Source organism: Loxodonta africana, chromosome 8 (assembly GCF_030014295.1).
Source record: "Loxodonta africana isolate mLoxAfr1 chromosome 8, mLoxAfr1.hap2, whole genome shotgun sequence".
Classification (NCBI taxonomy): domain Eukaryota; kingdom Metazoa; phylum Chordata; class Mammalia; order Proboscidea; family Elephantidae; genus Loxodonta; species Loxodonta africana.
The window spans coordinates 38,509,470-38,536,706 of NC_087349.1; the positions used below are offsets into that span (position 1 = coordinate 38,509,470).

At 36.4% G+C, this 27,237-nt stretch overlaps 1 protein-coding gene and 1 long non-coding RNA gene across 17 annotated transcripts in view; both read left to right on the plus strand.

Annotated features, from left to right (window-relative positions):
- Nucleotides 1–27,237, plus strand: part of IMMP2L (inner mitochondrial membrane peptidase subunit 2) — a 1,024,913-nt gene that overhangs the window by 690,026 nt on the left and 307,650 nt on the right. The gene's annotated exons all lie outside the window — the stretch shown is intronic.
- On the plus strand, nt 39–27,187 carry LOC135232225 (uncharacterized). Its single transcript, XR_010322653.1, has 2 exons — nt 39–11,732; nt 12,785–27,187. It is a non-coding gene; the product is annotated as an uncharacterized LOC135232225 (long non-coding RNA).

The window sequence follows — 27,237 nt, forward strand, 5'->3', positions numbered from 1 at the left end:
ATTCACAATTCTGACTCTCTGCTGAAACACTGGTAAGTGATAAACCATGGACACTAATTAGCTGCTGAATTGAAAAAAAAAAGGCAGCTGCAAATTCAGGACTCTGATTGCGTTTGATCAGCAGATACTGGTGGTTGTTACATAGATTAGTGATGTGCGTGCTGGATTTAAGTCGTTTCCAAAAACTGTATTTTGGCTGCATACACATGTGTTTGCTCTCTCTGTGTGACTGGACCTTAGCTTTACATATAGGTCAAAACAAGCTCCTTATTTATTTCCAAGAACTGCTTTAAGTAACCTTAGAAGGAGTATTATTGCTAACAAGGAACATGTTATCTGGTTTTGTTCTCTTTTAGCCTGAAGGAGAGAGAGCATGATGGTGAAACAATTCTGACTGGGTGTGTATCATCTAGATATTCTGGTGTGAACATTTGCAGACCTAGAATGAGGCAGGAGGGATTCTAAATGAAACCACCAAGTTGGACAGCAACAGAGTGATGCGATAAAGTAATGATCATAAACTTACGCAAATGGGTGCAGTTTCTTTGAATTTGGAAATATTAAATTCACATAGTCCAGCCCTTCTGATAATAAGACTAACTGTCCTTAAGTGGACTCCCAAGTTGTTCATGACTTGGTAGCTACACCATATATTGAATCTTACACACCATGGGACAGTTTGAATTAGAGTTAGCTACATTTATGTGATAGCTACATGGGATAAATGAGAATATTTTTGTCTCCCTTTGCACATCTACCCTGAGATTTGAAAATCCAGCTTTTATTTGTATTCCCAAAGGTCCAGTTGTTTTATTAATGAATGCATTTTTAGAAGGTAAAGAAATAACCTGCCCCCATGTCATACCCTGAGGAATAAGAAAAGGTATAGCCATGTACAAATATGGTGGGTCACTGAGTACACAACTAAAAATGCATCTTTCATGCAGAATCTATACAACTTTGCACACCTCAAAAGGAGTGGGTAGCTGAGGTTGCTTTTATTCAACTCTGGTCAGATTTTACAGGCCGTGGTATTGATTTTATTCTGGGGATAATGATTTGTTTCTCAGAAGATCTAAGAACCCCCTTTTCAAAAAGGTAGAAGACTTGGGGTCTTAACAACAATCATATTAACTGATATTTGTCAAGTCTTTACCCAGTGACAGGCAATGAGCTAAGTGCTTTTTTGAGAATTATTTAAGCCTCATGACAGCTCTAGAAAGTTGGGATATTATTATGTTCTCGCTTAGAGGTAGAGACTGAGGATTAGCAAGTTTAGGTGATTTACAGTGATATAATACGTGGTGGAACCATGCATTCAAACCTAGCCAGTCTGTCTTCAGAACTCACAGTCTCCACTGAGCTGTTTGTGATCCACCATTCCCACCTTTCCCTCTGTCCTTTTCATTCAGGGAATCCATGAGCTTTGGCAATGATTCTCTCTAAAATGTCTCAATACATACCAGATACAAGTGTTAGCTCTCAAGTTGTTAAATAAATATGCTTTTTCTGAAAATTTATGTTAAGAGAAATTTCAGATCATAAAACAAGAGGTACATTCAAAGGGAAATTCAAAGGGAAACAGCACTGAATTTGGAGTTAATGATATTAAGTCACTCAAACATCTTTTTTCTTATTTTACCAAATTTGCTTTTATTTTGACAACTCATACCCAACTCTATACAAAAACAAAAAACAAAACAAAAACTAAAAATGCTGACACATTAATGGCAATAAACAATTTTTATTTGCGTACTACTTTGCATTTCATAAGGTTGAAAGATTTTGGTTTGAGTCCTGGCTTTATCTAACAGGAATATTCTGAGATGGAAAGTAAGTGTGTGAGTGAATGTGTAAGCAAGTGGACAATAGTTTTACAGTTTATGTACTATTTCAGAGAGTCTATTATTTGACAATTGCATCACTGAATCTCTAAGATGGAGAAGATATGGATTAGTATGATCTCTCTACTTACAGTTAAGAAAAGTTAGGCAAAAAAAAAAAAAAAAAAATTATAAAAGATTTAAAGCCAGACTAAACTGAGGTTTTTCTGATTCTGTGTATGATAAAGTGTTAACATAAACTAAGAATAATAACAATAGTAACAATAATGATATGGTAGGCAAAAAATCTTCATCCTAAAAGGCTTAAGGGCTCTAGTGGTAATGTCTGTGTCACCAAGCGAATGGTCTGAATCCTCAGAGAACACACGGAGAGTCATTATCTGCATGGCCGCATTACCATAGTCCTGGGATGCGCATCTTGGATGTCCCAAGGTGTTTGGTCTCCTGTACACTGGCTCACCTTCACCATACTCATGAAAGCTGATGCAAACAAAACAAAACAGAAACCAAGTATGTTATTTCCAAAAGGGACCTTCCTTTCTAATAACCTAAATCCTTTCTAATATCCTGCTCTCAATGATAATTTTCAGTCAGTGTGCATGGGAACTGAAATAAGGTCTGGAACATTAATTGGCGAACCTACAATCGGTATAATAGAAACACATTTCAACTAAGCCAGTAGTTTTTTTTCCTTTTTTCTTTTTGCTTTAAGACGTGGACTCCTTGGTCAAGTGTATAACAGATGGGAGCAGAACTGCTAAGAATCTGCACCCCACTCCCCCCACCCATACTCCCACTGCAGCATCTGAAGGGGCTTTAAGAACTCAAGATATAGGATTGAAAATCACTCATCTAGGCCATGGAGAAGTCTGAGGAAGCACCTCTGCCTTAAAGCAGACACGCATCTTTCCTGAAAGGTGGCTTACATCCCCAAAATTAATCATCTCTTTCCCTGAGCACTTTGCCAGATAAACTTGGGCAAATTTGGTTGTTCACTGAATTTTCTCCTTCCTCTTTTTTCTGACCGTCTCCATCAGTTAACACATTCCTTCTCCTGGGGTGTTTATACCTTTGACTGGGTAACAACCAGTCTTGCTCCTCCCTTTTGGGGCCTGAGAAGTTTTCTGTTACTTTAGGATGGCTTCTGCTGCACCTCATCTCTCCTCTGTGCTGATTTTATTCAACTTATTTTCAGTCCTGTGATATCTCACAGGTCTCTTCATTCGTGCTCCCTGTACTTGATTCTCATAATATCAAGAAGATCAATTATGTCAAATAAAAGAGAAAAGGCCATAGGTATAATAATATTCTTGATGTTTTATGTACCAGTGGACACTAAAGTTCGGTTTTAGTTCGCACAGTTCCTTGACCAAATATTTAGATTTACATGTTGGAGGAATTTGGGCATGATACAGTTTGCCGCCTTTATCTCTTGTAAGCTCTCTACCTCTAACTTTACTAAGGAGCATTCATGGCACAATGGTTAAATACTCAGCTGTTAACCTACAGTTCCAACCCACCAGCAGTTCTGAGGAAGAAAAGACCTGTCGATCTGCTTCTGTAGAGACTACAGCCTAGGAAACCGTATGGGATAGTTCTATTTTGTCAAATAGGGTCAGTATGAGTAGGAATCAACTAGATAGCACAACAACCACAATTGTTTACTTCTGTCCCACAAATAATGCAATGGATTGTATGTCTGTTTTTCTTGGTAACTGATTTTGGGGGTGGTATCTGGCTGAAAACTTTTGGTGAGGAAACAGCCTGAGTTATAAGCTGGGAATAGTAATTTGACCTTAGTGTACCGCTAATGCACTCTGTTAACTGTTTATATTTGAACTTTGCCAGATACTTAAATATCATTTTAATCACATTTTGGTAATAAAAGATGTTGACGGATCAGTAATTGTGAGACTCCAATAAATGTTTCTTTAATTGATTTATGTAAGGTATTTATTACCTTCCAAATTTCATAACAATAGTGATTCAAATACTTAGCTATGATGGAACAAGATCTCCATTTTGATATAAAAGCAGAAGGTCTTAACGTGTCTCTCAAGTTTTCTTTGATATCTTTGAAACTAACCTTTAAAACATTATTTAAGGATACACTGTATTTATGAGTTTATATTTTATCATATATTCATACATGATTGAATATAATACTATAAAGTATGAAAAAGATGTAAGTTGAAGTTAAGCTTCAGTGGTTTTTAATTACAATGGGGCTATCATAGGAGGCTGGCTTCAAAAGATCTTTGAAAATAATTAAACATTATTTTATTTTATAGGAGCAAAATAACGTTTTGTGAAGTAACAACTGACAGGTGTTTTGGCATCTGTGTTAGAAATTTAAAAATGATATCCTTGAGAATTCTCTGTGACACTGCAGTCCTTACACGGTGATCTACAGGCAGATATTTATTTGCATTTTTTGATAGTCCTGTGTCCATGAGTACTATAAACTTGTGACATGTGAGGGAACTGGCCAGTCAATATAATTGTCTATATAAAACGTCTATAAGCAGTTCTGGTTCAGGGTTCTTGCTACAAACTTTGGCTTTTCTAGCTCTTTTATTATCTTTTTAGTACATTTGTAAAACAAACAAGAAAATACATTTTCAGCCTACCACCAGGGGAATCATCCATCTGTTTTTGAATGCACATAATAGCAAATAAGTTGTAAATGGTGTTTAATAAAGGGTTTTTATACAAGGAACCCCCCTCATCCAAATATATTGTCACCTTAATTGTAGTTTCTGTTACATCATGTTGTCATCTTATGATTCCTTGTAATTTGTACCTGTAAAAGGCAAGGATTGCTGCCATGGCTAAGTTGAGTCTAAATATAAATTATTAAGGATCTTCAGCCTGCCTTCCATCCACCGTGAGAAAATTTGAAAAGGGACAAACCTATAACAGAGAGGAGAAATTCTGGCCTCAGAGTCAACAAGGTCAGCAGGGGTGTTGTAAGAAGTACAGTTATAAACAGGGATTTATTGAGGGTACCTCTATTCCTCTCCCCAATTTCTGTTCCCAGAGCAGAGTCATTTGGTAGATGTTTGATTAAAAAAAAAAAAAAAAAGATGGTTCTTCTGGAAAGAAATGGAATGGATTTTCTTGGGAAAGCTAAGGCTTTTTAATATAGCTATTAATGTTCCAGAATAAAGGTAATAAAGCTCCTCCTACTCTGTCAGTTTAAGGAGTTGGACTTAAACCTGGCAAATGGCTTCCTGCTGTTGTACCTTAACCTGCAAGTTGACAAGTTTCACTCATTGTCTTTTGTCTTTGGTGCCCTACTCCACACAAATATCCCAGTCAATATTATCACTCAAGGAAAGACTTAGGGAAAATATCTTCTTACCCAACTGCAGAAGAAACCTTCATGAGCAACTCTGTCTTTCTTTCTTAACTATGAATGGACAACCAATGAGTAGGCCTATGAGGAGACCCAATAGCATGAAAGTGAAAGATCAAATAAACGAAAAAGAACGCTGATTCCAGGGGAAAGATTAACAATTCAGGGAGCATAAGTACATTATTTTCTTAGTCATATAATACATTCGGAGAGATTTGAGAGCATACTGTATCTGTAAAATAAGAATTAGGGGTAGTATAAAAAAGGAGCCATCAGAAAGCTGAATAGTAACTCTTAGAGATTAAAAAAAAAATGGTTGCTGATACTAAATTAATAAAGTTAGAAAACAATGTTGAGAAAATCTTGCAGAAGATAGGGCAAGAAGAGAAATAGAAAAAAATATAAAAAACAAAGCTAAAAGACATAGATGCCAATAAAGGAGATATAGTATTTGGCAAATAGGAATCTCAGAAAAAGAAAATATCGAAAATAAAAATATAAGAGACTAGCAAAACAAAACAGTAACCCAGACCTGAAGAAAGATATTGGTCATTTGATTGCTCTCATGCAATAATTCACACCTAGGTACATTGTGTTTAAATTTTAGAACACCAAGGATAAGGATGAGGTCATAAAGACTTTAAAGAGAAGAAAAAATTGTCTTCCAAAAGAACATGGTCCATATTTATATCCGATTTCTCAGGCACAGCACAGGATGCTAGAAGACAGAGCATGATTTTCAGAGTTGTGAGGGAAAATCTCTTTTTTCAACTTAAAATTATATCTGCCCTCCTTTTTCTAAAGGCAGATAGAAGACATTTTCTGATATTTCAGGAGCCCAGAAAATTTCTCTCTTAATCTACCACCAAATCCTGTGGTAGATTGAAAATTGCAGTAAATCCTTTAACATTCTTCCCACTGAGAGATGTAGCCTATATCCTTTCCCCTTGAATGTAAGTAAACTCTATGACCGCTTTGACCAGTAGACTACAGTGCAAGGGGCACTGTGCCAGTTTCCTAGCCCAGACCTTAAGGAACTATCAGCTTCCACTTCCTATCTTTTGGAATCCCTGAGCTACCATGTAAGAAGAGACGGCCATCTTGAAGTGGCCCCACTTAAGCATTCTAGTCAACATGTCAGATGAACCCAGCTTTTCAGTCTATCCAGCCAAGGGGATATCAGTGATGCCATCTTTGAATTAAAAATAAATTTCATGAGAAATAATTTAAATGTATGATATGTGAAAGAGCAGAGTACACATTTCCAGGTAAGCTAATTTTGATTTACTTAGATAAAATATTTACTCCTTTACAAGGATTAATTCATAATTTCTAGAAAAGGTACATATGGAGGAGACATTCTATTTCATATGAAGAGAATCATGTGCCTAGAGATATAGCATTCTGTATAGTTTTTATTCTAATAGCCCAAATTAAGAGAACAGGGCAACATAAGCTTTTGGAAGACAAATTGTAGGGTATAAAGACTGGTAGAAATTTTAGGCAGAAGAGGTAAGAATAGAAAGGCCACTTGGGTCAAAGTGGAAACCTTGAAGTAGTAGATTGGAGAATCCATACTTTTTTTTGTAGACTGGGAATAACTGAAGATTTTTGGGTTGGCAGATGGGAAGAGAGGCTCCCATCAGGTCATACTGGAATAGGGCAAAACTTAGTGATCTGGGATTCATCTAGCCATTATTCTGAGAAAAGTCCAGTTTTGGCAAGGAGATGTACAGTCGTCTGTCCTGACTATCCATTAAAATGATCGTGTATCATGTGCAGAAGAGTCCACGTAAACAACGGACAGATGTGGGAGGGGAAAACAGGTTAAAGTAAAACACAGCCTCCATTTTCCATTTCTGGAGTATGTCAGAAACTATAGTTTTATTAGCCAGGGTCCAGTATTAAAAGAGTATTTCAATCTCTGAGGCTTCCACTTAATTCCATGCTTATTCATATTGATTATTATTTATAATCACTAGTAAGACAAGCTACAGACTGGGATAAAACAATTGCAAATCACACATTTGACAAAGGATTTATATCTAGATTTTATAAAGAATTCTCAAAACTCAATAAACAATCCAGTTAGAAAATGAGCAAAACATGAACAAAAAATCACTAAGGAAGATAAATAGATGGCATATAAGTACAGGAGAAGTTGTTGAATATGATTAGTCATTGTCGTTGTTAGGTGCTGTCATGGATTGAATTATGTCCCCCCAAAATATGTGTCAACTTGGGTAGGCCATGAGTCCCGATATTGTGTGATTGCCTACCTTTTTGTCATCTGGTGTGATTTTCTTATGTGTTATGGGTCCTACCTCTATGCTATTAGTGAAGCAGGATTAGAAACAGTTATGTTAATGAGTCAGGACTCAATCTACAAGATTAGGTTACATTTTAGAAGCCAAGCTCTTTTGAGATATAAAAAACAGGAGCTAGCAGACAGATGTAGGGGCTTCATACCACCAAGAAACAAGAGCCAGGAGAATAGTGCATCCTTTGTACCAGGGGTCCCTGCGCTGGGAAGTTCCTGGACCAGGGGAAGATTGATGACAAGGACCTTCCTCCAGAGCCAACAGAGAGAGAAAGCCTTCTCCTGAAGCTGATGCCCTGAATTCGGACTTCTATCCTACTCGACTGTGAGAGAATAAATTTCTCTTTGTTAAAGTCATCTGCTTGTGGTATTTCTGTTATAGCAGCACTAGTTAACTAAGACAGGTGCCTTTGAGTGGATTTTCAATTCATAATGGCCACATGTGACAGAGTAAAACAGCCCTATAGGCTTTCTTAGGCTGTAATCTTTAAGGAAGCAGATTGCCAGATTTTTCTCCTGCAGAGCTGCTCAGTGGGTTGGATCAGTCAACCTTTTGCTTAGCAGCCAAGCTCTTAACCACTGCATCACAAGGGCTCCTTCGTTAGTCATTAGGGAATGCAAATTAAAACCACAATGAGTTATTACTGCACAACCTTGTCTAGAACGCTCTTTGCTGATCCCTGGTTAACCCTTTTCATCCTTCAGATCTTGGCTGCAATTCAAATTAGGTCAGGTATTTTGACCTGTTACAGCAGTTACCACAGTAGTAATGTACATGTGTCTGTGTTGTTATTTGATCCTAATTTTGCAGTAGAATAAACTGAAGCTTAGTTTTTTTTTTTTTATAACTTGCCCAAAGTTACACTCCTAGTAAAATGGTAAAGCTGGGATTTAACTCCAGTTCTACCTGACACTAACACCTGTGCTTTTGCTACTATTCTCTTATGCATCCTGTGTGTATTACAACACAAAAGGATACGCTGAAAATGACCAAACCTGTAGAATTCCGTTTCCTTACTATTGCAGGTAAATTACAGATAGGAAGGAAACACACACACTGAGCTTGTGATTCATTTAAGGAAGGACACAGAAATCAGTAGAAGCTGGGGAAAGTGTTAGCAGTGAGAAGGGTAAAGATAGGACAGACATGAGAGACACTGGGGAGGTGGACTCCCCTGAAATGGTCATAGAGGGACTGGAAAAAGTCAAATCTGACCCTGAAGTGTCAAGCGTGTTTCTCAAGAAGGAGAATATCTTTATTAAGACAAATAAGAAAGTCAAGAGGAGCTGTTTTTGTTTTGTGACTTGCTTGGTTTGTTTTGGGTTTGTGGAAGTAGGGCAGAAGAGGGAGAGATGTATTTGGTTTTTGACAGCTTGAGTTTGAGGTGTCAATGCAACATCTAGGTGGCTATGTTCACAAGCAAATGAAACTGTTGACCAGAATTTAGAAAAGCTTTAAAACTTTGAAGGAAAGGATTTTATATCTTGGTGTCATTTATTGGATATTTTAATTGAAAGCATGAGAGTGCCAAGGCAAAGAAAGAACAGGGTCAGTTTCAAGGAGAACCTATTTTTACTGGGGAATAGCAAAAAGGAGCTGGAAAAACAATTCCAACTACACAAAGAATCTTCATTGATGTAGGCAGAGAATATTAGTTAAAGTGATCAGACACCAAATGATAAAATCTTCAAAAAGGAGAGGAGTAGTCACCAGGATAAAATCTCTAGAGAAACAAGGGCAAGAAAATAAGCCCACCTGAGTTACTTATTGGGAGACCAGTATAACTTTTAAGAGTTCAGTCTCACTAGATTGATAGGTATAGGAGCCACAATTGCAATTAACTCATGTGCTGAATGGGTGGCAGGGTGCTGTGATTATGTTTCCTCTTTCATTTTCATTTCAGTCATTAAAATGGCATATTGTCTGTCTATTACTGTAAGGTGTAAAGAGCTGGCATAGACTAAAGGATTCAAAGTCTTAGAGAAAACTGGAATTTTTCTTTAATTTCTTTGATATAATAAATTTCTTTGGATATACCACTGATGTTACTTTTTTTCTGAATTAGTTTCCCTGTGCAGTTAAAAGAAAGTATACCTTCTTGCTTTTATAACGAGGTCAGATTGTGAACTCAGTAAGTATAAGTAGGTTGCACCTACTGCTCACTTATGGACTATCTCGTTATCCAAAATTTTGCATTTACGACAATAGTAAAAAGTCTACTACCGATTATTTTGTGCATTAACAATGAATGTCTGGCAGTAATGAATGCTGAGGTGTGAGGTAAGAATAATGCTGGCTGTGATGGTTAAGGTTTTTATGTGTCAGCTTGGCTGGGCTGTGATTCTCAGTGATTTGGTAGTTATGTAAAGATGTAATTTGGCAGTTGTGTAATGATGTAATCTGGCAATTGTATAATGATATTGGAGCCCTGGCGGTGCAGTGGTTAAGAGCTATGGCTCCTAATCAAAAGGTCAGCTCTTTGGAAACCCTGCCGGGCAATTCTACTCTGTCCTATAGGGTCGCTATGAGTCAGAATTGACTGGATGGCAATGGGTTTGGTTTTTGGAGCCCTAGTGACAAAATAGTTAAGAGCTCAGGCTGCCAGCCAAAAGGTTGGCAGTTCAAATCCACCAGCTGCTCCTTGGAAACCCAGTGGGATAGTTCCACCCTGTCCTTATATGGTTGCTATGTGTCAGAATCGACTCAATGGCACACAAAAATGACAACAACATAATGATGTAGTCATCCTCCATTTTGTGATCTGATCCAGTCATCCTCCATTTTCACCTAATGTCAATTTTTGCATAGCAACCTAGTCTTTGGAACCTAACCATGTCCATAAATGAGGAGTGGGTATATTATCTTTTACATTATGTATCAACTTCGATTTAGTGAATTCTCACTAAATAAGTGATCTTTTCCCTCCCCAAGTGATTTGTAGCTGTATTTTAGCCAAGGTATTTTAACTCCAGGGAATGAATACAAGTGGCCTAAAAGGACAATATTAATTTATTTGCCAAGAAGTTGGTAATTTGAATAAGCATTAATTATGGCATTATTTCTGAATATATTCTTAATCATAGCTATATTGATATTGGCTTAGAGTTTTGATATATTTGGATGAACTTTCCATATGAACAAATGCCTGAGCAATCTGATTAAGCATCATAATGGATCAGTTGTATATTATGAAGCTCTTGCCAAGACATTTAGGAACTCAGTTAAGTTAAAAAAAAAAAGTAACACGTCTTTATTTGAATTTCAAATATGGCTTAAATTCTGTTCAGAAAATAAACCTAGATTATGATTAAGATTTATCTTACTTTTTGAGGGCTGATGGCATTATTGATGCATTATCATTATACTTTCTTTGTTTAATATTTATGAACTGCATGCTTTATGCCTGGTATGATTGAAATTAGTAACAAATCTATAACTATTATGCATGTTATTTAATAACTCAGCTGTTAAATACATGGTTGGGTGTTTAAGTTACTGAAACCACAGAAAATATTTCCTTCAGTAAGCATGTTGCCAAAATCTGTGGCTATTGTAATTTCCAAATAATAAATATTTATCAAATGTTTGCCATGGGTAATACATTAAACAAGCTAGTAGTCACAGGGAATACAGAGACGAATGCAAGATTTTCCTTGTCCTCAATGGACAAAGCCTCCTGGGAAAATAAAAGAAATGCACATGGGATTTTAGCATATATTATAATTATGTAATGACAAGTATATGCAATATAGCCAAGGTTTAAAAAAAGAAAAGGAAAAAATATTGGGAACGGGGACAGTTTCATAAAAGTAAAGACTTGGCCAATGGATATGATTTTAGTGGCAGAAATGGGAACGTGTTCCAGGTGGAAGGAACACCATTAGCAAAATCAAAGAGAAGGATTGTTGTTAGCTGCTGTGGAGTGAGCCCCAGACTCGTGGTAATCCCATGCACAATGGAGTGAAATGCTTCCTGGTCCCTTGCCATCTCCTGATTAGTTTTGGATGCCACTGTTGTAATCCAGAGAGTTTTTATTGGCTGATTTTCAAAAATTGATCATCACACCTTTCTTCCTAGTCCATCATAGTCTGGAAGCACCACGGAAACTTGTTCAGCATGACAGCAACATGCAGGCTTCCACCAACAATGGGTGGTGGCTGCGCATAAGGTACATTGGTCAGGAATCAAACCCAATCTTCTGCATGGAAGGTGAGAATTCTACCACTAAGGCATCCTACCATCAAAGGAAAGAATGTTGTTGTTGGTTGCCCTCTTGTTTGACAGCATGGTCTAAATTGAGCATTGAATACATAGGTGAGGTGGAGAAAGTAAGCCTGGAGGGGTAATTAGGGAAGGTCGCTTTGAGTTGGAATCCACTCCAGGGCACTGGGTTTGGTTTTTTATAGTGGAAGCCTATAGAAGGTATTTACATGTGTTTGGATTCTTAGATAATAGGATGCCCTTGTATTGTTAGAACCATCTACAGTGAAACCTGTGAGAGTCTGAACTCCAAGGCACTGCCTTGTTTTCGTGGGTCTCCAACTTTTCCATGTGTGGCAGTGTGCAATCACTACTTTTCTACCACTATTAGTAGTTTCTGCCTTACACAGGCTCCAGCTTTCTCAGGTTTTACTGTATTTCCTATGCAATCAGCAGAGTCTAGTAGTAGCCCTCGTGGTGTAGTGATTAAGAGCTACAGCTGCTAACGAAAAAGTCAGCAGTTCAAATCCACCAGCCACTACTTGGAAAGTCTAAGAGGCAGTTCTACTCTGTCCTATAGGGTTGCTATGAGTCAGAATCGATTCAATGGCAATAGGTTTGGTATGTTTGTAATGTCTTTCAAAAATTAGATTAGTCAGTTGTTCTGTGTCTGGAGTAAGAGCCAGGACCTTCAAAGAGAAGGCCAGAAAGCCCTGTGGACCTATCTTCCCATTGAGAACAGGCCTAAGATGAGGCCTTTTGATGTTATTATATAGTAACATGTACACTGACAAGGTTGAAAAATCGACAAAAAAAGGTTAAAAAAAAATGGTGACTAAAAAACTTTAAGCTTTGTTGCTTACTGGACCACACAACCTTTAAGTAAATTGTGAAATATTCATTATGATAGTAATGAATCTTAATTATCTTGTGAGTAGTACAATTCTATTACATTGCGTTTTTTAATGTTGAATGTGTTAATTTGTTAAATATAAACATTTAGAACAAGCCACAGTATATGTAACCTTGTTCTGATCCTTCTTCATTTATTAATATTCTAGGAGGCTCAAAATAGAAGTGGCCTGGGCCTTTTTCAACCTCCGAGAAGTTTTGCCAAGACCATTACATTTTCTTATATGTACAGAGCACAATCATTTATTAATCTTCTGTAGACTTTGCATTGATCATCTTAAATGATGTGGTTTGAAATACCAGTACTATGTAAACAGTTCATAGGATTTGTGCTAATCCAGTGTAACTCATGAAATTTACTTTTAATTATGAAACACACATTTTCATCTTGTTGCATGAAATTAGAAAATTTTCTTCTCTAAGAGAGGAACAAGGAAGAGCAATAAAATGTGCTGTTGATAAAATGTGCCACATATGAATACGAGGTTATTCTTGTCCAGCAGCACTTCAGAATTTGCCATTGTTAAGAGTGTATAGCTTAAGATAGTAGGGTCAAGTCTAACAGGAAGATTGATTTCCTGTATATCACACAGCTGGAGAACCAGCAAAGGTTTTTAAGTAGGAGCTGATGTCCCCAGGCTTGTATTTTAGAAAGCCAGCCCTGGTGGTAAGGCAGCTAAGAGCAGATTGTCACTGCTATTAGGGAACTTAGGAAGTTTCTCCAGTAGTCCAGCCACAACACAGTAAATGTTTGGATTTGGAAAGTGACAAGGAAAATGAGCCTTTCAGAGGTAAAAATCAAAACCATCTAACCCTACTGCCTATCATCTTTCCACTTTTCCAGATTCCTCATAAGAATATGACAAAGGTCCTGCTCTCTTGGTGCTTGTAGTCTAATTAGAATATGACTAGTACGATTGATATTTGGTGTTTAGATGAATGGTGCTAGCTCTGAGTACAGCAGGATGATAAATGTAGGTATAAAAATATATTTTTTGTAGTCTTAAATATGGGCTTAGTTAGGCTTCTTATCAAACTACTGTATCAGAATATTTATATTTGAGTTTTTGGCTAGGATTATTTGTGGATGAAATGGCCATGCATTTGAGAGTATTCTTAAAGAAGTTCACAAAGATACCTAATAAATGCTTTGTAATGTTTTCATGATTATGGGAGGAAATTATAAATTTATTTATAGTTGCAAAGCAGTAAGGATATTGTCATAGTTTATATTATTAAAATTCTTTATCCATGTGGCTGTGTAGTCATAGAGGCATACCAAGAGGCAGTCGTCTGAGCAGAACAAGGGTATACTACGTGGTTTAAAGTCAAGACAAGTATACGTCAGGGTTGTATCCTTTCACCGTACAAATTCAATCTATATGCTAAGTGAAGACAGCTACCTGACCAACTGACTGAAAAACCAAAACCCATTGCTATCGAGTTGATTCTGACTCACAGTGACTTTATAGAAGAGATCCATATCTATGCCTATTCCAAAGAAAGGTGGTCCAACAGAATGTGGAAATTATCAAATGAGGTCATTAATATTGCATGCAAGTAAAATTTTGCTGAAGATCATTTAAAAGCAGTTGCAGCAGTACATCGATAAGGAATTGCCAGAAATTCAAGCCAGATTCAGAAGAGGATGTGGAGCCAGGGATATCATTGCTGATTTCGGATGGCTCCTGCTTGAAAGCAGAGAATACCAGAAATATGTTTACGTGTGTTTTATTGTCTATGCAAAGGCACTTGACTGTGTGGATCATAACAAATTATGGATAACATTACGAACATTGTGAAGAATGGGAATTCAAGAACACTTAATAGTGTTCATGCAGACAACCTGTGCATAGACCAAGAGGGAATCATTAGAAAAGAACAAGGGAATACTGTGTGGTTTAAAGTCAGGAAAGGTATGTGTCGGGGTTATATCCTTTCACCATACTTATTCAGTCTATATGCTGAGCAAAAAATCCCAGAAGCTGGACTTTATGAAGAAGAATGGGGCATCAGAATTGGAGAAAGACTCATTAACAACCTGCGATATGCAGATGACACAGCCTTGCTTGCTGAAGGTGAAGAGGACTTGAAGCAGTTACTGATGAAGATCAAAGACCACAGCCTTCATTATGGATTACACCTCAATATAAAGAAAACAAAAATCCAAAATCCTTACTACTGGACCAGTGAGCAACATCATGATAAACGGAGAAAAGATTGAAGTTGTCAAGGATTTCATTTTACTTGGTCCACAGTCAACACCCATGAAAGCAGCAGTAAAGAAATCAAATGATACATTGCACTGGGAAAATCTGCTGCAAAAGACCTCTTTAAAGTGTTAAAAAGTAAAGATGTCACTTTGAGGACTAAGGTCTGCCTGACCGAAGCTATGGTGTTTCCAGTCGCCTCATATGCGTGTGAAAGCTGGACAATGAAAAAGAAGACTGAAGAATTGGTGCCTTTGAATTATGGTGTTGACAAAGAATATTGAATATACCATGGACTGCCAAAGGAATTAACAAATCTGTCTTGGAAGAAGTATAACCAGAATCCTCCTTAGAAGCAAGGATCGTGAGACTTTGTCTTACATATTTTGGACATGTTATCAGGAGGGGCCAGTCCCTAGAGAAAGATGTCATGCTTGGTAAAGTAAAGGGTCAGCGAAAAAGAGGAAGACCCTCAATGAGATGAATTGACACAGTGGCTGCAACAATAGACTCAAGTATGACAATGATTGTGAGGATGGCGCAGGACTGGGCAGTGTTTCGTTCTGTTTACATATGGTTGCTGCCTTAGTTATCTAGTGCTGCTATAAACAGAAATACCACAAGTGGATGGCTTTAACAAAGAAAATTTATTCCCTCACAGTCTAGTAGGCTACAAGTCCAAATTCAGTGTGCCAGCTCCAGGGGGAGGCTTTCTCTCTCTGTTGGCTCTGTGGGAAGGTCCTTGTCATCAATCCTCCTGAATCTAGTAGCTTCTCTGCACAGGAACCTTGGGTCCAAAGGACAAGCTCTGCTCCAGGTGTTGCTTTCTTGGTGGTATGAGGCCCCCATGTGTCTCTGCTGGCTCCTCTCTTTTATATCTCAAAAGAGACTGGCTTAAGACACTATCTAATCTTGTAAATCTCATAACTGCTGCTAATCTCTGGTGAACATCATAGTGATAGGATTTACAACACATGGAAATCACATCAGATAACAAAATGGTAGACAGTCATACAATACTGGGAATGATGACTTAGCCAAGTTGACACATATTTTGGGGGGACACAATTCAATCCATGACAGTTGGTATGAATTAGAACTAACTCGATGACACCTAACAACAACATATATATATATATATATATGTATGTATGTATATATATACACATATACCCATTGCCGTTGAGTCGATTCCAACTCATAGCAACCCTATAGAACAGAGTAGAACTGCCCCATAGAGTTTCTAAGGAGCGCCTGGTGGATTTGAACTGCGGACCTTTCGGTTAGCAGCCATAGCTCTTAACCACTACGCCACCAGGGTTTCCATATATATATACACACATACTTATATACACACACACACATATACATACATATATACATACACACACACATATATATATACACATACATATACACATATATATATATATAAACCAAAAAAAAGACAAACCCACTGCCATCGAGTCGATTCCAACTGGTAGTAACCCTATAGGACAGGGTAGAACTACCATATAGGATTTCCAAGGCTGTAAATCTTTTATGGAATCAGACTGCCACATCTTTCTCCCAGGGAGTGGCTGGTAGATTTGAACTCCTGACCTTTCAGTTATCAGCCAAACACTTTAACCACTGTGCCACCATGGAAACACTGGTGGCATAGTGTTTAAGTGCTAAGGCTGCTAACCAAAAGGTCGGAAGTTCGAATCCACCAGGTGCTCCTTGGAAACTCTACGGGGCAGTTCTACTCTGTCCTCTAGGGTCCCTAGGAGTCGCAATCGACTTGACGGCAGTGGGTTTTGGCATATATATATATATATATCCCATTCAAATGTGTGAGGAAGGAGCAGGAGGGGCACCAGAGATTATCAGGGTTTAGGGCCCTCACATCCCTGAATCCAACCCTGTTTGTACACTATGCCCATATGTTGGCTGTTTACACTTATATTAGCATATTAAAGGCTCAGAAATCTTGTAGTAAAGAAACTTATCTCCTTTCCTTTCCTTTAACTCAGTATTTCCAAAGCTTATTTCCACATAGAATCCTTGACTTCAGGTTCTGCTATTAACATCTCGGAAAACTAGCATTCTCTGAAAATAATGTTCATGGAACAAAGTTTAAGAAGTGCTATCCCCAGATATTAGAGTCCAAAGAACCTTCACAGTGGTTGATGGAGAGACGCAAATGGGAAAGACAGTTTTAAATTTTGCATGTAGTTCTAAAGGGATAAGTGTACCAGTTCAAATAGAGTTGTCATTGTGTTTTCAAAAACTGGCTTTCTGAGCGGAATATAGTATATTGTGAGTACCTGTCAACTTTGCTTATCCTTTCCTCTGTCAAGAGTTTAAAAATTACAAGAACTCTTTTTTTATGTGTGAAAATTCAATTATTTTTTTCCTTGACATCTTTATAACTATTACAGATTATTTAATTCAGTTAGGTAATTTGTTCAACCTGTCTCTTTCTTGAATTATAACTTGTTACCTGCCTATATACTCTTGGTAAATACAAGAGTGCTAGAATAATATTAAGAAAGAAACATGTATGATAGTTTTAGGTTCTCACTCTCCCTACCCACAGGTGTATTTTTCTTACTCTGCTATTGTCATTTGGAGTGAGAATGCTTGACTATTTCAATGAGAGTTAACTGGAGGTACTAATCATAGCATTATACAGCTCTTTATCTCCCCTTTGGAAAATAGGTGCTCAAAAGGAAAAGAGTTCAAAAGATAAAATATGTGGACCATTATAGTAAGTCTTAGAGTGTTTTCATGAAGGGGTTAATGTTATTGTTTGTTTCTTACCAACTGCGAAGATATATTTCAACCCACCTTAGTCATGGCACTGGAGGGCGTGTTGAAGATTGCTCTTTTTAAATAAGCCGCCTGAGGCCCAGAGGGGCTGTGTAGTTTGACCAAGAATGAAAACTGAGTTTCCCATCCCTGAAGCTTGTCCTCTCACCTCTACAGCATGTTGCGTCTTATTTTACCTTTTAAAAGTTTTGTTACCAGGGAGACTTCACATCGGGGATAGTAGATGACAGTCTCCATGACGGGATTTGCAAGAGACCTAGGAAGCCCCATAACCAAGATTATTTTCCCCACAACGTGTCGTTTTGACATGGTAGAGATAGATTGCTTCATACGTTGAAGGATTATCAGTCTTAAAAGCCTCTTATTAAAATGTAAATATACCTGGAGGAATCTCTCCTAAGCTTATACTGGGTTAAAATTGTATCTCAGAGATTAGCTGATCAAATTGGTTTCCAAACAAGAGAGCTGAGGGGCAGAGGGGCACCACTGGACAGGGGCAGAGGTCAGTGTAACAGTGTTCTAGAACTTGGTTTATCTTACAACTCTAAGAGCGGCTCTATTTTTTTTTTCTTTTTAGATCTGTATATTTTAAATGAAATGGATAGTTAATGAAATGAATTCTGAGTGGATAGATGGAGTCACAAATGTTGCAAGGCATAATTTTGAGCCAGGTGTCAACAATTTGAGTGTGTCCCGTAAGGTTTCCAAGGCCGTAATCTTTACAGAAACAAACTGCCACATCTTTCTCCCTCAGAGCGGCTGATGGGATTGAACCACTAACCTTCTGGTTAGCAGCCTAGAGCTTAACCACTGCATCGCCAGGGCTCCTTTTCTAAAATTGAAACGTATGAATTCCTATGGAAGAGATCTGCTTGGTCTAGTTTGTATCTTTTTTGTGGGGGGGGGAGCGGATAAGGTTATGAGCATAAATGTGGCATCTGGAGCTCATACGTGTTTTTTGAGGGGTTAATTAAGAACTGGGAAAAAGAAAACCTTCAGAGTTAAATGTTAAAATATTATAAACTGAATAAATACCAAGAGAAGAGTAGCTCTTATCCCCATATTCGGGCCTTGATACTACTAGAATGTCTGTAGATACAGCGTTCTTAGAAGGTCTGATGTTCAGCCGGTATCCCTTAGTATACTGGACAGTGATTTACAGGGAGCTCGCTTCTGGTTGGTCAGTGCTTGTGTTATAAAAAAAAAAAAAAAAAATTTTTTTTTTTTTTTTTATAGCACTTGTTAAATATTTTGAATTTTACCTCTATTCCCTTGTACAGTTTTAGAAAAACCAGATAGAATCCAATAAATATTTAAGTATACATGTAGGAACTAAGAGAGATTATGACAGTTCTTAAAAACATTTCTTTTGTGACTCTTGGTGCTGGTGTTGCATTTCTAGATTCCAGAAACTAAATTCCAAATGACAAAGTGAAGGGAAGAAATGTATGAAAGCCACAATTTCTGAAATCAAAGTTGAGAAGATTCCAATTTTTCCGTAGTTACTGCAGACAGGCAGTGTTCATTAATCTGTGAAATTAACAGACGACTGTACTGAGTATTATTTTTAGAAAAGAGGACAAATCTTGTGTTTTATTTGTATATGTATTACCTTGAAAATTAAGCTATTAGGTTTCCTTGAAGTCTGAGGTGAAATAATTTGCTTACTCTACTTCCTCTCAGTACTTATTCTTAGGACCACTCTCTAACCCCACATAGAATAACTGCCAATAGCTTCTGTTTAATGCCAGAATCCACCCACTTATTTATATTTGTTTATAGAAATTACTTACATGGATTTCATCAGATGTTTGCATTTCAAGGGGGAATTATTTATTGATAATCGCATAACAGTAAATAGAATCAAACTTATGTATACATAATGTTTAATGGTGATCAGCACAGTTTTAAAGAGGCCCAAATTGAGGGGGTGGCTAAGGTGTTATACTTACGGTCTTTACTCTCTGACTTTCTATTTTGGGGGATTAAGGGATCATAGTTAATGGTTCAATCATATGGTTTTTCCAATTAAATGAGAAAAATTACACTTATGACATAAAGAAATCTACAAGCCTCCATTTCCATGAGATACTTGAACTGCAAAGATCCTGTCTAAAAAGACTGTTATCCATTTGATGAAGGTGACACTGGATTATTTAATTTCTGATAATTAAGAAAAACAAGTTATAAGAAAAAAAATGTATGGTTGGTGTATATTGCTCATGTCTTTTCAAATATACATTAGTTCTCACAAAATGCACAGTCACAGTGGAGTCTTTTTAGGTAGTTCATGGACCCCGTTGTGTTAGCACCTTCATGGTACTCAGCCAATTTGCTTCATTTCTGACCTAGTAGGACCACCTCTAGGGATCAGAGAGTAGCTAGGTCTTCATGCCTATTCAGACCCGGGATTCTCTGCTGAGACCACCAACAGAGGTGCAAATTTTGATGTTCTGTATATCTTTTTCCCCCTAATATGAGCATTTATGCAGTAAGGACTCAACTAAAACTACTTGACTTTGAGTAACTAGTGATGTAGCCAGGGTCAAAAAGTTGCCCTAAATAGGAGGTTCAGATTCAATGGCTTCTTCATGGAGGTGTGTACTTACATATTTGACCTGATTCAGTTTTATACCTTTGCCTCAATGACGCAGCAGCGTCTAACTTTTGGAGGCCAGGAGCTCAAATGTGTCTGTGTTACTTCTGAAAACATGAGAACTGCACAGGGCAAATCATTGTGTTGTCTCAGGTTTTCTAAGAGAACTTGAAATCAGATGCATTTATTCATAAAGGTACACAGTTAACACGTGACTAATCCTCACTGAGTGGAACCTTAAAAAAAGTCTTTGAAAAAGATCTTATGGTGTAGGTTTCACTTTAAATATCCTATCATCAGTTTTTTTTTTTTTAAACTAATACCTTTACATTTAGGTCTCCATTCATTTTTCCCAGATATGAGAGAACAAAGGTTAGGAGAAGGTGTATATTATCCCAGACATTGATTACAGTTGTCCCAACTCTCCAAACTGAGAAAGCGGCAGGTGTTGTTTTTGTATAGTGCCTCTCTCCATGGAGGAGAAATAAGGAAGACAATGGGCAGAATGGAAGAGTACCGGATGCAGGTAAAGAGGTTCCATTTCCATTGCAAGAAGGTGAAAGACTTAGAAAAAGTTTCTGTGTAAGCGGATTGAAAGAACACGTATTTTTCCTCTTATACACAAAACTCAGTCCTGGAAATGTAATTGAATCAGTGTTCTAATGATATGTTTTTCAGACTTCTCAAAATCTTAAAAAAGAGTTCTTATACCTCCCACTTAAAAAAATAAAATAATAAATAAATATATATGTATATATTAGAAATAAGTTTCTTTTTATATTTAAATGAAAAGTTAGTGGTAGCCACTTAAGACAACAGTGAAGTATTATTTTAAACATTTTGTCATGCCTCTGGAGTGTAGTCAGGCCCACTATTACTAGAAAGTTTAGCAAGATTTTCCTAAATGCTGTAGAAAGCATGACCAATTGGTTTAATTTGCCAAATATAGACCTAACTGTAGGCAAGAATTGTTAATTGCCTGCGTAATTTTAACAGCATGACTGCTGCCAAACCCAATAACTCAGTTCTTTCAAAGCCATAATTTGGGTTAGTATCTCATTGACCATCAGTATTGATAGAATTAATCAGATAATCACAAATCCTTCACTTTTAATTTGTGTTAGTCCTACCTGGAAGTTCTCATTCTGTTGGGAGTTAAGAATCAGAAAAATTTGTTATAATAGACTCTTAATTTTTTTTAAAAAAAGTAGAGTTACAAACCGTCATATAATTACATTGTTTAAATGTATGTGTAGTTACTATGAGTCAAATCAACTTGACAGCACACAACCATGAGTTAGAAAGATGAATACTAAAATGTTAGTAGCTATTATTTCTGGATGATGAGATCAGTTGTAATTTTTGGAAAAAATAAATAGTAAGAAAACAAAAGTTCTATGAAAATCTTTGGATCAATTTGTAGTGATAACCAAACAACATGGTAATTCTTCCTTAAAGAGAATTAACACATACTATGTGGGTTCATGTGGATATTTATATTGTACATATATTCTAGAAAAGTTGAATGTAAATCAAATGAAGGGAAAGAACACCTTATTGGATCAGACATTTGCTCTAACTCCAATTATCTCTGACAGTAATGCCAAGTGTTGACCTGAAAATGTTATAGATTAACCCCAAGCCTCCTTAATTACCACTAGAGACCTGTCCATTAATTAATATAAAATTCTCTTAGGAGTTACCATTTAAAAATTATATTTACATATAACTAATTACTTTCTAAATCATGAATTTTAAAACAAGGTGTTTGGGATTTAGCAAAATTTTGGATTTTTTTTTAAACAGGGCTTTGTGTTTTTGCTATACACCTTAGATTTATCAAAGTATATGAGATCAAAGAGTCAGAAAATTACCTGAGGGATTCTGGGGACTTTGTATCAATCATTAATGATATTCAAATTATTTAATTTGGTAGTAAAATTAAATGTATTTTTTTCTTTCTCACATGAAAATACATGTTTAATGTGGATTATAATTTCAAGTTGGATTCTCCCAGTTAAGTAACATTTAATAGTTTGATCTGTTTATCACTCATATCAAAATTTATTGTGGAAATAGAGCCTTTTAGAAAGAATGAAAATAATTTTATTCTGTCATTATCAATAATCTGTTCAGTTTCTCTTTGGTGAAATTGATAGATTTCTTCGTATTGATTTTTTGTTAATGAAACTCATTTGCAACTAATAATATTTACCGTAAAAAATTATAGGGTGGTATTCTGAATAATAGCTGGAGAGTCTCACACACATAGTCCTGGTCTGATTCTAATAATCTGATTTGTGCTTTTTGGAAATTATTCCATTGTCTATGTCATACTTTTCGTATTGTAAAATACAGATAACTATAATTTCATTCTTTTTAAAGATTATTTGAATTAAGTCATAGTTTTTAAAGTACTCAGAATAAAAGCCTAGAAAATATATTACAGTCCATTATCCTAAAAAGAAAATATTAAAACATCACATTTATTATGAAACTAAAAAGTGGACTAATGTCTGTCATTTGTCAACTTTCTAACGGCCTGTTCTTGAATGTATCTAGGTCTTGGGCTTATCCATTTGTGATTGTTTTCAGGGATACTCTATAAAATATGTGCTATATTACCTGGGCAGTTTTCATCAAATAGTATTATTTTCATTTTGACACCTAGTTTTTAAGTGAAGAATGATTAATTAAAATACATGACAAAACAATTAGATTCCCTTCACTTTCCACACAAAATTGGTTGATTAAACTTTTGCATCGCACTGTAGCAATTAAATTGCCCAGTAAGAATACACTCAGCTACAAATTTAACAGCTCATAAACTAATGAAAAAAAAAAATTAACAAACTACTGAGCTAAAAATGGCTTAACCTGTCTGTAACTTCTTCAGTTATTAGAAAACTCTTATGAGGAAGATTCTAAGAAGAAAGAGAAGGAGGGAGGGAGAAAAATCACTTGGCATTTATTTGGCAGTAGAGCCAGGCTTCCTGCTTAGCGGCAGAACAGCTATTTGAATGTAATGGACCACATCACAAACCTCACAGATTGTTATACAGTGATCTTTGCAGCCAGAAGTTCCTTTTGTGATCTTAGTTCCAGAGATTATAGCTTCTTTCCTACTTAAAGTAGGAATTGGACCCATGAGGCTCTCCATTATAACATATAATGAGTCTAATTCTATGCAAGGCAGATGTTCACTAACTTATGTTCAGTAGCTCATTTGATCTCTACAGCAACACTTCGGGGTCAGCAGTACCAGTTGTCATCATCCCTTTTTACTCCTGAAAAAGTAGGTGCTAAGAGAGGTGACTGCTCAAGGTGATACAGCTAGCATTTGGGCCCGAACCCTAAAACTACCGTGTCCAGTGCAGATTGTAAGAAGGTCTGTTTTGTAAATTAGTGCCCATCACAATGCCTGGTACCTGGCTGTCATTCAGCAAATATTTGTTGAATGAATTAATGATCATAAGAAATAAATTTTTCTGTATCCAAGATCCAGTCTTTCTGTTACATCATAGCTTCTTCATCATTCTTCCTATTCTGAGTGAGATTTTTAGATTCTAAAAAATCCTTGAAAATGGAATGCCTTGTTTTTTCTCCTAGAAATGCTGTTCAATACTAGTTGTATATCCAGTTCCAGGTTGATATGAAATACAGAATTATTAGAATTTTTTCTCCTAGTAGGAAATTTTGTCTTTCCATTAGTTTAGAATTTTGTACGCATTTTAAGAAACCTCATCTTTTTTTTTTTTTTGCAATGCTGATGTCAGTATTACTTGCCATGTTCATTTTGAAAATCTTTTATGGCCTTCCTTTATGGCTTATATTTTCAGTGAGCATGTGGGGACCCAAGATGCTGAATTTCATGGAATTTTCATGTGAAGGTTCCCAGTTGTGTTTATCAAAGAATGAGATAAGACCACCTGCATCAAAATCACCCAGGTGCTTCTTCAAATACAAATTCAGGGTTCCCAGGGCCCAACCCTGGGCTTTAAAGTTTCAGGACCACTGACACGCAGACTAAGATATGCAGACTACAGGTTTATGTTTATGTTTATGTCTATGTAAATCCTCTTGGAAAGAATTGGGTTTTGAATTTTGTAAGTCTTTTTTTTAGTTGCCATTTTTATGACTGATACTAGTCATTATTTCATGAAGATACAAATTCATTTATTAACCTAGTAGCAATATCTTGGTATATTTCTTATGATCTAATTGTCATTATCAAATACTTATTACTTTTTTTTTTTTAAATGCAAGTACCTGACTCGGGATTGGATATAATGAGAGGATTAAGACAGGTCACACTGCCTTCACTCATATTATGGTCATAACTTGTGGAGACAAGAATAATATATAAGTAGATAAGAAAATAGGAAGCAAATTATATATAAATAAATAGCAAATATATACCAAATGGGAGCTTCTAAGATGTTACATAGTAGGCCTTCACTGGCATCAGTTATTATGTAGCCAGAATACATTTTACTTGTTGAAAATGAAGACAGCTGGAATCAATTACTGATGAAGGTCAAAGACTACAACCTTCAGTATGGACTATGCCTGAAACTGAAGAAAACAAAAATCGTCATAGCTGGACTGATAAACAACATGATAAATGGATAAAAAATTAAAGTTGTCAACAATTTTGTTGACTTAGACCAACAGTGAATGTCAATGGAAGTAGCAGTTAAGAAATTAAACAACATATTGCATTAGGCAGATATGCTGCGAAAGCCCTTACAGTTTTAAAAAGTAAACACATTACTTTGCTGACTAAGGTGCACCAGACCCAAGCCATGACCTTTTCAATCATTTCATATGCCCATAAAAGCTGGACAATGAAAAAGGAAGACAGAAGAAGAATGTATACATTTGAACTGTGGTATTGGTGAAGAATAGAATATTGAATACAGGTAATCCCTGACTTCCATTCAAGTTATGATGAACCCCACTTACGACTGTCCTTTTCTCTTTTTGGACATCTTATCATTAACAATATGTACTGTATGTATTGTTGCAGCATGTAATTTGCTGATGTTATCATTCTTAAACGTTCACTCACAGATGTTCAATTTACGATTTACTGTTCAAAATGCTGCCGTATAGATTTAGTTTTCTAAACTACATCGGGGGCTTCAGTTACTTGAAAACATGAACCCAAATGCTGATTGCTTTGCTAAAGTCAGTAAGCAAATTTGGGAAGCAGTGAGATGTTACCGTGAAGTAACTGAAGAAAAAAAGAAAAGGACCATACAGACAACATTCACTAATTTACTGACTAGAAAAACCATCTCATTCCCAGGAATAATCCAGATGATCCAGAGCCTTCTACAAGAGGAGTTATTACTGCAACTGACAAAATGCTAATGTCATCATTGGAGTAAATTTTTATGATTTGTATATTTTTTATGTATGTATATATTAGAATATATCTGTAAGTTTATATGTAATCTTTCCAAGCCCAAAGACAAAAATGGTATTTAAAAAGATACTGATAATAAAAGGCTGATACTGAAAACAAAGCAAAACAAAAATGAGGTATCTAACTTATGTCAGAACCAACTTATGACAGAGTCATCAGAACAGAACCACATTGTAAGCTGGAGACTACCTGTACACCATGGACTGCTGGAAGAACTGACGAATTGGCCTTAGAAGAGATACAACCAGAATGCTCTTTAGGAGTGAGGATGGTGAGACTTTGGCTTGCTTTCTTTGGATATATTATCGGGAAAGACCAATCTCAGGAAAAGGACAGCATGTTTGGTAACCTACGAGGTCAGCAAAAACGAGCGAAATCCTTAATGAAATAGATTGGCACAACAGCCACAACAGTGGACTCAGACATGCCAGAAATTATGAAGATGGCATGGGACTGGGCAACATTTCATTCTGTTATACGTAGAGTCACCATGAGTTGGAGCCAATTTGACAACAACTAACAACGATGACAGTTTTTACTGAAGGCATTTTTTGTGGTTGGTAACATTTCAAACAAATCCAGTTTTACCATGACTCTGACAATGCAACCCAGTTGCCGGGCTAGTGTGTCTCTTGGCCCATATCAGTGGAACAGCTTAGGGCCAGCCTGCCGTTCAAAATGAAGGGCCTATCTTTGAAGATGATGTGATACCAGGTCAATATGTTACTTCAGCTGACTCTAGCATAAGATGTCTAAGAGCTATGGTCCTGAAAATTAGCTTTCTGGATCGAGATGGTTTATTAGTTGGCAGTTAAGAAATTCTGCATGCATTCTCCAAACCTAAGGTTAAGGCAGTAAAGAAATTGGGCCTTTCAACACTTAAAGAAAGGTGGAGGTGAAATGAAATAGCCATTCAAAACAGCAAATAATTGAGTCTCTCTGTTAGCAGACATGAGGTCAAGTACATATAGCCACAGCAATGATACAGTCTGCATTCTAAACAGCTGAGTTTTTTATTTGAAAGTGATTAGATTGGATTGTTGGGAACTAATTAAAATGAGATTTTCATTTAGAAGGGTACCGATATAGTTTGAAAGATACCATAAGGGATTCAAATATGGCCATTTACTTTATTTTTTCAGCCTTCTCATTAGTTCTGTAGACTTAAAATCTTTGGGTACTATTGCTTTATCTTTTTTTTTTATCTGAATCATATTATATGTTTGTTTTAAATCTGTAATTAATCATTCTAAAGGAGAATATTGATTATGTGATTAGGTCAATATAACTATGAGTAAATAGACTTTTCTGTATTAAAATTTAATAAAAAGGAAATAATGACTCCTGAAATATTTGAATTAGCTACCACTGCATCATAGGACTCATCTGAGTATTGTATTTATATCTTTAGACCCTAGAATTATGAGGATTTAGGGAATTGTAATTATAAAAGATGATATGCTCAGAAAATGTTCCTCTGTTTCTAACACAACACCATATACCAGAAAATAGTTGTGTTTAAGACAGAGGGCCAAGAGCAAACTTGTGTAT